We start from the raw sequence: 13595 nt of genomic DNA, 5'->3' as shown, positions 1-13595 counted from the left end.
TCTGTATGAATGTTGCTCCAAAACCAACAGGGTCCCAAGAGTGTTTTACTTTACAGTGTCCCATTGGGGCTTTCTCATTGGGTATTTATGAGAATGCAATTATAGGAACTAGCTACAAAGCCATTCAGAGGCACAGAGGACTAAAAGAAAGCACTAGAAAAGAGAATAAAAAGGACATTTGGCTGGTTGTATTCGCACCATCACTAGTAGACGTATAAATTATGTTACTGAACTTTACTTTGGAGGAACTAACTTTGTTCTCCCTAAAGGCGTTCCGGTCCCACTTTATATTAGGTGGCCTTAACTACTATTTACTTGCATCAAAAATAATTGCAGTGCACTTACTGTGTTCATAGTGTATTTCAGAACAATTTTAGTACTCTTGAGGTGGGATACGGGTAGGGTTAGCAACAAGTTTGGTGGTATGGGTAGGTTTAAGGGTGGGTTAAGGTGTAAGGGATGGTCAAGAAATTAATTACAAATGTAAATGCACGTAGGTATTAAATCAATCATAAATACAAGATAAAAACATGCATTTACACAATAAGTACATTTTAACAAATGACTAATTTCAGTGTAAGTACACTATTAGACCTTACCGGGGTTTTTTACAGTAGAACACTGGCAACACTGTTGCCAGCCACTCACTGTAAAAGTTCGGTTACAGTAAGTAACTGGCAACAGTGTTGCCAGTTAATTACTGTAACTGATCCATTACAGTGAGTGGCTGGCAACAGTGTTGCCAGTTATTTACTGTAACTAAACCATTACAGTGAGTGGCTGGCAACAGTGTTGCCAGTTAATTACTGTAATAGAGCAGCAGTGGTAACTAACTGGAAACTGTGTACAGTTAATTACTTTATTGTAGTGTTACAAATCACAGCATTATACTGCATACACATTAATAGTATATGGCATATATAGTTATTGTAGTGTTACTAAAATTAATCAGTATTCTTAGCTGTTATTTAAAAATAGAAGGCATAACATTTTTCAGACAAATTTATTTTATTGTTTTGGCACCAAACAAATAAATAACAGAAAAAGTATAACAAAATTAAGAAATCAGCAGATATAAATATTGTCTTGCATATTACAGGTCTGCACAGTTAGGCTGCGGTCACATTAACGTTTGAGCATGCAAAATTCTGTCATACGGCACTGCGAAGTGGAATTAAACAAAGCGAGTGTTAGAATTAAACTAAATAATTAGAGATTGAAAAAGCAAGCCAGAGAGGTCATGTTTTGATCTTTGATTGGTATCAAGCAATCACATGATGTGATTTCGCATGTCAGCGTTCTCCAAGATTGAACTTTCCAATGCTGCGAATTATGAAATTTGTCGCATGAGCTATCATTCCAGGTCAGCAGTACTCACATGCGTATGAATGGAAGTCTATAGGGAGAAAAGTGCAGTGTGACCGGGACTTTAAGCTGTAACTCTAATTAAACACACCTGATCAAACTAATTATGGCTTGTTAGAAATCTACAGGTAATGTTGAAGCAGGGTGGGAACTAAACTCTGCTGCGCTGCAGTTCTCCAGGAACTTGGAGTTTGACCCCCATGGTATATAGCAGGGGTGCTCAATCCTGTTCCTGGATATCTACCTTCCTGCAGATTTCAGTTGCTACCCATATCAAACACACCTAATTAATTGGTCCTAATTAATTGGTTTAGGTGTGTTTGATATGGATAGCAACTGAAATCTGCAGGAGGTGGTCGGCAGAGCAGGGAGGATGGCAAGGCGGATAGACTCCAAGGCGGTTGGCAACAACTGGAATGTGAGTGGACAGGAGAATGCAGACGGAAGTGACGAATCAGGAAATGAAGTAGGAGATATGGAAGTAGTTTGCGGGAACTATGAAAAATGGGACATGGTTAAAAACAACAAACGGAAAAAGAAACGAAGAAATAAATCTGATGAAAGTGATTCGGATAGATGCTCAGCCCTAGAGGAAACGGTGACAGTGGAATACAAGGTATTTGCTAAACCTGTGCAAGAAGGGGACACATTTGGAGGTATGAATCCGATACAACTAACCAAAACACTGCATAAGGAAATAGGTATAATAAAGAGTGCAAAAATCTTGAGAAACGGATCGATACTGATTTTCTGTAAAGATGAAAAACAGCAAGCTAAAGCAATTAAGGTGAATAAAATCAATGGAAAAAAAGTAGAATGTTCCAAGACAAACGGGAAAAGATATGTTAAAGGCGTTGTGACAGGAATTCCTGTCAATGTTTCGGCAGATGAAGTGAAAGCAAGCATAACAAATGCAAATGTGGTCGAAGCTAAACGCTTAAGAACAAACAGAAATGGAAGTGCTTGTGATAGTCTTTCTGTTATGGTCACATTTGATGAGGAGACACTCCCGAAAAAGATATTAATCGGGTATATGTGCTATGATGTAAGACTGTACATTCCCCCGCCCCTTCGGTGTTATAAATGTCAGAGATTTGGACATATAGCAGCTTTTTGCAAGGGAAAGCAAAGGTGTGGTAAATGTAGTGGGGAACACGAATATGGAAAATGTGAAGAGGGTGCAAAGTTGAAATGTTGCAACTGTGGAGGGGATCATAGCTCAGCGTATCGAGGGTGTGAGGTTAGCAAAAGGCAGGCAGAAGTACAAAGAGTAAAAGCTGTTCAAGGAATCAGCTATGCGGAAGCATTAAAAAAGGTTCCAGAAATTATGACTGTGTCTAAACAAAATGAAAACAGGAACAAAAATACAGAGACATGTCAAAAATGTGAACAACTGAAAGCGGAAACTCTGATAGTGAGCAAAAATGATTTTGTAATATTCATGGCAGAGATAATAAATTGTTCCGCTCAAACGAAAAGTAGGAATGAAAGAATCAAAATAATAATCAAATCAGCAGAAAAATACCTGGATGTGAAGGATCTGCTCTGGGAAACGGTTAGGGACATCTTAAATGAAGATACACAATCATCCCAGCCTGGGGGAGGAACGTCTTAAATGTTAAACGTTCTACAATGGAATGCAAGAAGCTTAATTGCGAATGGCCAAGAATTTAAAAAATATATTGATAATATTATAGAGAAACCTAATATAATATGCATACAAGAAACATGGTTAAAACCTCAATTAGATTTTAATATTAAGGGATATAATATAGTTAGAAATGATAGGAATCATAGCAGAGGAGGAGGAATTGCAACATTTATAAAAAGCGGAATGAAGTTTAGGATAGAACAAATAAATACAAAGTATGAATCAATTTTAATCAAGGTATGGACGGATAGAGGATGTATAGACATTATTAATTATTATAATCCCTGTGATAAATTAAATCAAAACATATTAGAAGAAGTAATGGGTGTACGACAAGACAGTGTTTTATGGTGTGGGGATTTTAATTCACATAATTCATTATGGGGGAGTAATAGTAATGATGCAAATGGGATTCTTCTTGAAGAATTTATAGATGAAAAATATTTAGTTTGTCTAAATAATGGTGAAGGCACACGGTATAATTGTTTTAAAAATACAGAAAGCGTACTAGACTTAACATTTATTAGTAGTTCATTAGCAGCGGTTAGCACATGGAAAGTACTCAAGCACAATACAATAGGTAGTGACCATTACCCAGTAGTAACTAAAATTGGATTAAAGATAATGTATGAAAAAGAAGATAGAATTCCAAGATGGAAATTGGAGAAAGTAAATTGGAAAGAATTTCAAGAATTATGTGATAAGAGAGTTATGACAATACAAATAATAAACCAGAGAGATGTAAACATTTTAAATAATAAAATTGTTAATGAAATAATTCAAGCAGCCGAAGAAATAATACCTAAAAGTAAAGGAGTTGGTTGTACTAAAAATGTACCTTGGTGGAATAATGATTGTAAAGCAGCTATTAAAGCAAGAAATAAAGCATTTAGACATCTTAAAAAACACCATTCACTGGAAGCTATGATCATGTATAAAAAGGCTCAGACAATATTAAGAAAAACTATTAAAACACAAAAGCGTATATTCTGGAGAGAATATTGCAATAGTCTTGGACGAGAGGTACAATTATCAGAGGTGTGGGGTATGATTAGAAGAATGGCAGGTGTTAGACGAAATTATGAATTACCAGTGTTACAGTATGGCGATATAGTAGCGATCAGCAACCTAGAAAAGGCGGAACTATTAGTCCAACATTTTAGAAATGTACATAGTTCAGATAATCTCTCTGAAGAGGCTAGGAAATGCAGAAATACTACATTAACTAAACATCCTGATCTTTTAAAGAAAGTAAAAACAACAGAAAATCCTTTAGATTTACAGTTTAATATGTTTGAATTAAAACGAGCAATCATTAGCGCAAGACAAACTGCCCCAGGTAAGGATGAAATATGCTATAAAATGTTGTCACACATGTCAGAGGCATCACTAGAAATAGTACTAAATTTATTTAATCAAATTTGGGATATGGGTCAATTACCTATAGCATGGAAACAATCTATAGTAGTACCTATACTTAAACCAGGGAAAAATCCATCAGATCCTTCTAGCTATAGACCCATTTCACTGACATCCCACTTATGCAAAATAATGGAAAGAATGATTACAGAAAGAATTACATATTTTTTAGAAAGCAAAAACCTTTTTTCTCCATATCAGAGTGGGTTCCGCAGAGGCAGAAATACTATGGACTCAGTATTATGTTTGGAATCAGACATCAGGAAAGCACAGACTAACAAAGAAGTTGTGATAGCTATCTTTTTTGATATAGAAAAGGCATACGATATGCTTTGGAAAGAGGGATTGCTGATTAAATTAAAATCTTTAGGAGTCACTGGCAAAACATATAATTGGGTCATGGATTTCTTATTTGGAAGAAAAATACAAGTTAGGGTAGGAAAAGAATATTCACATGAATACACAGTGGAAAATGGAACTCCTCAAGGTAGTGTTTGCAGCCCATTATTGTTCAATATAATGATAAACGACATTTTCTCTCAGATTGAACAAAGTATAGGAAAATCATTGTATGCAGATGATGGGGCACTATGGATTAGAGGTCGGAATGTGTCATTTGTACAAAAGAAAATACAGAATGCAATATTTGAGGTAGAAAAATGGGCAAATAAATGGGGATTCAAACTATCTGTTGCAAAAACTCAGGTCATCTGTTTCTCAAGACGACATAAAACCATATCACTCGCTTTAAAACTATATGGACAACCACTAGAACAAGTAAAAACTGTAAGGTTTCTTGGGGTTTGGTTCGATGAAAAGCTGACATGGAAGGATCATCTGAATAAAATCACAGAAAAAAGTAAAAAGGTTATTAATGTACTTCGTTGCCTGTCAGGGCAAGAGTGGGGAGCGAGTAGAACATCACTACAAAATATATACTGGGCCCTCATGAGATCTGTTTTTGATTATGGATGTATAGCTTACATGTCGGCAGCAGAGTCAAACCTCAAAAAATTAGATGTATTACAAGCACAGGCCCTTAGAATCTGTAGTGGATCATTTAGAACCTCACCAGTTTCATCTATGCAGGTTGAAATGGGAGAAATGCCCTTAAGCATTAGGAGAATGAAATTAATGATGGCATATTGGGTTAACATTCAGGGACAAATTGAATCACATCCAACAAAAAGAACATTACTAGAATGTTGGGAGCATGAGGAAACTAATTTCATAAGTTTCGGATGGATAGCTGAGGCAAAAGCCAGAATAATTGGATTAGATCAACTGCAATACTGTAAGGCAGTCCCAATCCCATATATTCCGCCATGGTTTTTTCCATTACCTAAAGTAGATTTCAATATACAACAGGAGTTAAAAGATAACAATAATATTCTTCCAACAAAATATATAGTGCAGAATTATTTAGAAAAAAATTATAAAGAATCAATATTTTTATTCACAGATGGATCTAAAGACCCACAAACAGGCCATACAGGCGCAGCAGTGTATATCCCAGTTAATCAATACCATATTAAGAAAAGAATAACTAATAATATATCAGTATATACAACAGAGTTAATTGCAATACTAATTGCCCTGCAGTGGATTGAGGAGAATGACATATATAATGTAGTAATTGCATCAGATAGCTTTTCATCACTGGAAAGTATAAGATCTGGAAGGTCTTCATACAGAATGGATATTCTTAATAATATACTCAGTAAGACATATTATATTAAAATGAAGGGCAAATCAGTATATTTCATTTGGGTTCCTGCTCACGTAGGTGTGGAAGGTAATGAGAAGGCAGACTTTCTGGCCAAACAAGCTCTTAGAATTAGTAAAGTAAATCTAGAAGTCCCATTGAGCAAAGCAGAAGCTAAAATCATGATAAGAACATATGCACAATCAATATGGCAAGTACACTGGGATAACATTGATACAGGTAGACATTTATATAATATACAGAAACAAGTTGGAACTGGGAGGAAGGAGAACAGAAATCGTAGGGAAGGAAGTATTATAACTCGGATGAGAATAGGTCACACTGGACTCAATCATACATTACATAAAATAGGGAAACACCCAACTGGGCAATGTATACATTGTAATCAACAAGAAACAATAGAACATATTTTATTTCACTGTAGTAATTATAATAAAGAACGAAACGATCTTATTCAGTCAGTTAAAAAGAGCAATCTTCAGCATTTTACATTGGCAGGTTTATTAGGAAACAAATCTAGTGAGGTATATAATGATATAATAAAATTTATTAAAGAAACCCAGTTAGAGGAAAGAATATAGAGATAATATCAGAAGAATTGTTAGTCCACCCCATCCCCCATTTTTATTACATTTTATTAGTATTATAATTTTTTTTTTTTTTTTTTTTTCTCTTCCCTCTCTCCCCCTCCCCTCACAATTTCCTCCCCCTTTCTCTCCCTTCATGTAATTTATACACTTCAGAAAGTATTCAACTAGTTCCATACTCCATTCCAGTCGGTGGCGGTAATGCACCTATAAGTCTGGTTGCCAACCGCCAGTAAAACCCAAAGAAGAAGAAGAAGAAGAAATCTGCAGGAAGGTAGATCAGCAAATGAAACACAACATAATTATTTTTAATTTTAAAGTTTTAAATAATTAAAAACTTTGTCAAATCTCAATAAAAAGTTTAAAATAATTATAAAAAATAAAAATAAAGTTGGCAACACCAAAAAACCAAAGGATCCAATCTTTTATTGTTGTAATTATCTCATGACAACAAACTTTTTTATTGTTTCTAATATAAATTCATAGGTGAAAACACTGCTCTGAAAAATACTTAGCAACAAACTCACAACCTGGGACCGGACAGTGGAGCTTTTGTGTGTGGATGGCTATATGTATATATGTGTATGTTTTTGTGATTCCCTGTGATGATGTGCACATGTTACCTTACTGAGATCATGGAATTTAATTTTGGCTTAGTTGCCAGAAAGATACATACAACTGTTAGCATCTGTACATTATGGCAGTATGCAATATCCAATAAATACATATACTTAACCAAAAGTAATGTAAGAAGTTATATGAGGAGAGGCTAACTAGCTAACAATGTAGCTTTCAAGTACACAGTTTAAGATATATTTATTTATTACTTATTTTAGAAACTCTCAAAAACATTTGAACACATTTTACTTACTCATTGTAGATTCTTATTTAAAGCCTAATACATATCAGACTCTACATCTGAATTGATGGACAGAGAATAGAGCACACTCAGCAGTAAACAAATCAAACACCTGGCTCCCTTAAAGGGCCAGCATTTTCTGAAAACTCTTTCCAACACCTTTGTGTTCAGAATAAGACAGACAGCCTGTGGGAGTGTTTGGTGATGCCTAAATCATTGTTGTCACAGTTATTTACTGCACAATCTACAGAGTAACAGTGCAGGTATACTAATTAAACACACCTGATCAAACTAAATCTAAAGGTAGTGTGTTGAAGCAGGGCTGGAACTAAATTCTGCTGGGCTGCGGCCCTCTAGGAGTTTGACACCCCTGTTACATAGCATATTTTCAAAGGAATTGCCTACAATTATCACAATCATGCACATACCATTGAATTAAAACAATAAAAATATAAAAACTTCATCCAAAGCAAAAAAAAAAAAAAAAAATCTGATCCTCATGTTGTTCCACCTGTAGTAATAATAATAATATAAAAACAAATGACCTGATTAATACATTTATTTAGGAAAGTCTTAATACTATACTGTTAATGCCATTTTACTGTACCTACTTCATTTGAAGTTTTCCAAACAAATTCATTGAGTCTCTGCGAAAATGTATGTACGTGCTGTTTAAGATATTTTTTAAATAACACATTTGTACTAGTTATTTAGCAAAATACTAATATTCAGCTTAAAGTGCAATTTAAAAGCTTAACTATTGGCTAAACTAGGTAAATTAGATTAATTATAGAAAAGTAAACAAAGTTATAAAAATGATTGTGATAATTTGGTTGCTCAGTGTGAATATTTTTGCCTTTAAATGCATCTCGTTGGTATCTTTACCTTTTAATTAGCTCTGTGACATTGACATTGGTTGACTCCTGATACTCAATGTTAAAAAACGTAAGAGGAACCAAAGAAAACACAGAGATGGCTGCAGAGAAATTTAGCTTATCAATGCATTGTCTCACTTTCTCCTCAATACTGATCATACACATACCAAAACTGAACAGTATATATATATATATATATATATATATATATATATATATATATATATATATATATATATATATATGTGTGTGTGTGTGTGTGTGTGTGTATATATATATATATATATATATATATATATATATATATATATATATATATATATATATATATATATATATATATATATATAGCATCATAAAGCATCAGAGTACATGGGGTAATAATGGTTGAGCAGTAATTTACCATTTATTATCACAGTAACTCTCTGTAATGGGTACATAAAGTAAATTACTGTAATTTATTCTTTGCACTACAAAATTTCATACAAATTCTGCTCCTTTTACAGTAAAATACTGTTTCCTTTTATTACAGCAAAACACTGGCTATTTTACAGTTATTTACTGCATAATCTACAGTAAGGGTTAACAGTGTACATATTAGTACATATAAGTACATATACACTATAAAACCATTCCCTTGTTTGAGTTGCATAAATGAGCCCATTATTCAATGTGCAAATCTATCTATCTTATTGCTAGTATCTAAATATGAAAAATCTCTGCATGTTTCTTCAAACATTTATCCCATATTTTCTGCATAATTTGTTGTTTATTAATAAACTGCTTGTGCAACTTCATCCCTTTATAATCAAGAGCTTGCCGTGAATAAATTGTCTAAACTGCTGCATTAACCTTTTGCCCTTTCTTTTCCACTTCAGTCTGAGTTCTCTCATCGTCAACAGGCAGGCAGCAGCAGCAGGCTTGCTCTTGATCAGTACCTGCGACCGCTTCCAATCGGAACAAATCAGCAGGATCCCTGTTCAAAGCTTATAGGGTCTAAACAAACAGAGAACACTCGCTGTTTACTGCTGGAGGCTTATTCAACAAAGCAGAGCCTTTGTATGCACAGACTCATTACCCGGTGAAATGAGCCAATCAATGTTATAAACACTTCAGCCAATTACCTTGTAAAGTGTTATGTACATAATACAGCATTTCCGAGCTTTGAGCAAGAAGGATGGTTATTTTGGGTTGACGAGGCTGTAGTGTTTGTGTAAAGAATGCAATGAGTTATTCAAATGTAAAACTTATATTAATTTGTATAGCTATCTAAAGGTCTTGCCACTGGAGATATTTCAGCAAGGAATAATCAAAATCCTGCTGGTTCAGTCAGCTCAGCATTGCTTTTTTGTTTTGCATCATCATCTATTCAAGGTGACTGACCCCAGACCCTGCAGTATTAGCCCATTTTTCAATACGCTAGAACAATTTCCATGCTGAAAAGAATATTTAAATCCTGATTGGAGATCCCAAGTAAATCAGAGGGACATAATTGGTGCCGTGACCCAGATGGGAGTGAGGTTTGTGGGGTAAGTATAATGAAGGCTAGCTAGTAAGTGCTGCATAAACCTGACATATATATGCCCTCTTAACACTTTAGAGGTCTTGTTAGTGTGCTCACCTCCCATTTCAGTGACATCAGCTCTTATTTTATATGGAGTTGGTTAAATTAGAGGGACTTTGTTGGTGCCGTGACCCGGATGGGAGTGAGGTTTGTCGCGTCAGTAGGCTTGCTAGTATAAGTGTTTTTCAAACCTGACACATATGCCCTCATAATACAGGTTTATGAGGCTGATATGTACGCCCTTATAAACACAGATTTAAATTCTGCTTGGAGATCCTAAGTAGAACCAGAGGGTTTTAATTGGTGCCGTGACCGGAATGGCAGTGTGGTTTGTGGGCTGACCATAATGGAGGCCAGCTAGTAAGTGCTGCATACACCTGATATATACGCTCTCATAACACTTTATAGGTCTTGTTAGTGTGCTTACTTCCCATTCCGATGACATCAGTTCTTATTTTGCTTGGAGTGGGTTACATTAGAACCAGAGGGGCTATGTTGGTGCCGTGACCCGAATTAGGGTGAGGTTTGTGGGGTCAGTTTAATGGAGGCCAGCTAGTAAGTGCTATGTAAACCTGACATATAAGCCCTCATAACACAGGTTTGGAGATCCTCAGTAGAACCAGTGGGGTTTAATTGGTGCCATGACCCAGATGGGAGTGAGGTTTGTGTGCTGAGTGTAATGTAAGCCAGATAGAAAGCACTACGTAAAACTGACATATCCGTCCTCATAACACTTTAGAGGTCTAGTAGTTAGTGTGGACACCTCTTATTCCAGAGTCACTTGTTTTTATTTTGTTTGGAGTGGGTTGAGTAGAACTAGAGGTATTGTGTTGGTACCGTGACCCGGATGGGAGTGAGGTTTGTGGGGTGAGTAAAAATGAAGGCCAGCTAGTAAGTGTTGCATAAACCTGACATATAGGCCCTCATAACACTTTAGTGGTCTTGCTAGTGTGCTCACCTCTCATTCCGGTGACATCAGTTCTTATTTTGTTTGGAGTGGGTTACATTAGAACCAGAGGGATTATGTTGGTGCCGTGACCTGGATGGGAGTGAGGTTTAGCGGCTGAGTGCAATGGAGAATTGCTAGTAGAACTGAATGGGTAGACCAGGTCATAAAAAGGTTTACTAGTGATTGACATTAGAGGGTGTGAAGTTTAGCATGCTTGTTAGTCCACTTGCCTCCAATGGCAGTGATGCCAGTTAGAATCCTACTTGGAACAGTTGACTAGAACCAGAGTAGTTACACAAGCAACATTTTTACGTTTTTGTCAGAAATGTGATTGCCACTGTCCTAACCAAAGGGGTTTGTTGGTTAGCTTGTTGCTGTTAGCACCTGTCAAGATGGGAATGCTGACAGCCATTTTCTACAGCTATGCCCTACACATTGCACAGCATTTTCACTTTCAGTATTGATGCACAAATTATTTGACACCTCATGCCTGCTTTGGACATAATGTTCCTGTGTTCAATTTTCACTTTCGCTTCCTCCCCTCTGATAGCAGGCAAGAAATGGGACAAATGTGGCACCTTTTGAGTTCTGATTTAGTTCTGTTTGCCCAAGAGGATGTGCTCAGTTGTTAAGGGTCAATTAATTTTGACTTGTTCAGGATGGTGTCCAATGATCCATTGAAAGGTAATGCAGCCTTCTCAAAAGAAATGTTGAATTATCTTCTTATGCCCTCTTTCTGATTTAAGAGTAGCACAACATTTGCGATGGAATATATTTCTAACAGAGGTTACCTCTTAAGAAATACGTTTAATGTGTTTTTAAATGTTGTGATTTTTATTTTTTTTTATTTATTTATTTTTTGGAACATTTTTGAATAACACTGAAACAAACAAAAGTTTTGGTTACACTTTATTTTGATGGGCCATTTGCGTATTAGTAGACCTTCTGCTTAATATATGTTGATACTGCTTCTTGAACACACATTTAACTGACTATAAGAAACATTACAAGTACAAGTCAACTTACACTAACTCTAACCCCAACCTAACAGTCTACCTATAATCTAATGAGAATTAGTTGGCATATAGGTGCAATGTAACTTAATTCAACAAACAAACCGTTAAAATAAAGTGTGACAAAAGTTTGTCATGACATAGCCTGTTTCTTGTCTGTACTTGCGTTCTTGAGTCCTTGTGAAACATTATCAACCGTCACCGAAATACTGTTCCAATTCAAAGTTCACATCTTGCCAAGTACAGATAAAATTCCAGAATGTGTACTTGTTTCACCTCTTTTGTCAAAGATGCATCAAGAGGTGACTTGTGCGAACCTGCGAAGCGCAGGTATCCCAGAATGCATTACAGGCCAACCAGCGGAAACTAATGGCGGACGAGAAAACCTGCATGGTTTTAAAAATACTCCTCTGCTGTGTTACAAAATAAAAATTTAAGAGTTTTTCTGGCGAGATATAGTTGTTTTAGAATTGAATCAGCAGTTTATTTACAAAAATAGCACGTCTTTGATGATGTGCTTCCGCTTATGTGGACTCTGAGCCCCAGACTGTCAGCGGGAGCTGTGTCATTACATACCCCACTAAGAACAGCTTTACTACAGCCAGTCCATCTCGGATGTACCATTAGATCTCATCTCGACATTATAGTTAAAACATGATGTTTAATACATCTTGTGCATATCCAGCGGACAGTTTTGATCTTTTAAATCCATTATTTGTTCTCAGGTGTTATTGTTAGTGGCAGTGTTATTTTCTTGCATTTCATAATTGGCTTTATTTATGTTACTGTGTTGTACACTGTTAACCTTTGTTTACCAAATTGCTTACCATTATCTTTATAGGGTATATGCGGAAGTATGCGGAAGGACTTTTAATTTGTCAGTAACCTGAGTCAAGCGCTTTCGGTGAACTGTAATTGTTCGGTGAACAAAATTAAATTTAAAATTAAAATTAAAATTTAATTAAATTACTTTTTCTCCGGCTTGTCTTTAAAATATGAACATTTAGTTTACCCTAGTATATTAAATGGATCTTCTGCGCTAGCCTGCTATTCCTGATGGACACGTACATGTAAATGGCTTTTTGTCCTGTTTTACGCTTGAGCAACTAAATGAATGTCAAAGTCTATTTAACTGATTGTATTTTATTTACATTATAACATTGATGCTGTAAAAAGAGCCGTATAAAATCTAAAAAAGTCACATAAACCGTTCACCGGATGTTTATCAGTATGGAAGGAAACACTAACTCTGCATATATCCTATTTCTTGTTTACGTCTTGTACTTTATACTTGTATAATGTCCATTGTAGTTTATTAAATCTCATAATCAAAGACACGAGACGGTGTGTAATAACAAATTTTACTTCACATTTATAAGGATTTATGTTTACATTTTCTTAAATCAAAAATATTGATTCATAATATCAATATAATATTAATTATAAGGCTGTGCTTTATAAAAGTTATTTAATTTGTTAAAGTAAAGTGAAACCGCTAAATTCATGGTGAGTTAAGTGATGTTATAAAGTACACTGTCCTTTAATTTGAAGAAGTAAACTTGTGTCCTCACGTCTTTGGAAGTTCAT

The sequence above is a fragment of the Danio rerio genome, chromosome 22 (genome assembly GCF_052040795.2).
Source record: "Danio rerio strain M-AB ecotype USA chromosome 22, GRCz13ab, whole genome shotgun sequence".
NCBI classification, from domain to species: domain Eukaryota; kingdom Metazoa; phylum Chordata; class Actinopteri; order Cypriniformes; family Danionidae; genus Danio; species Danio rerio.
Note: the sequence above shows the minus strand (reverse complement) of the source record.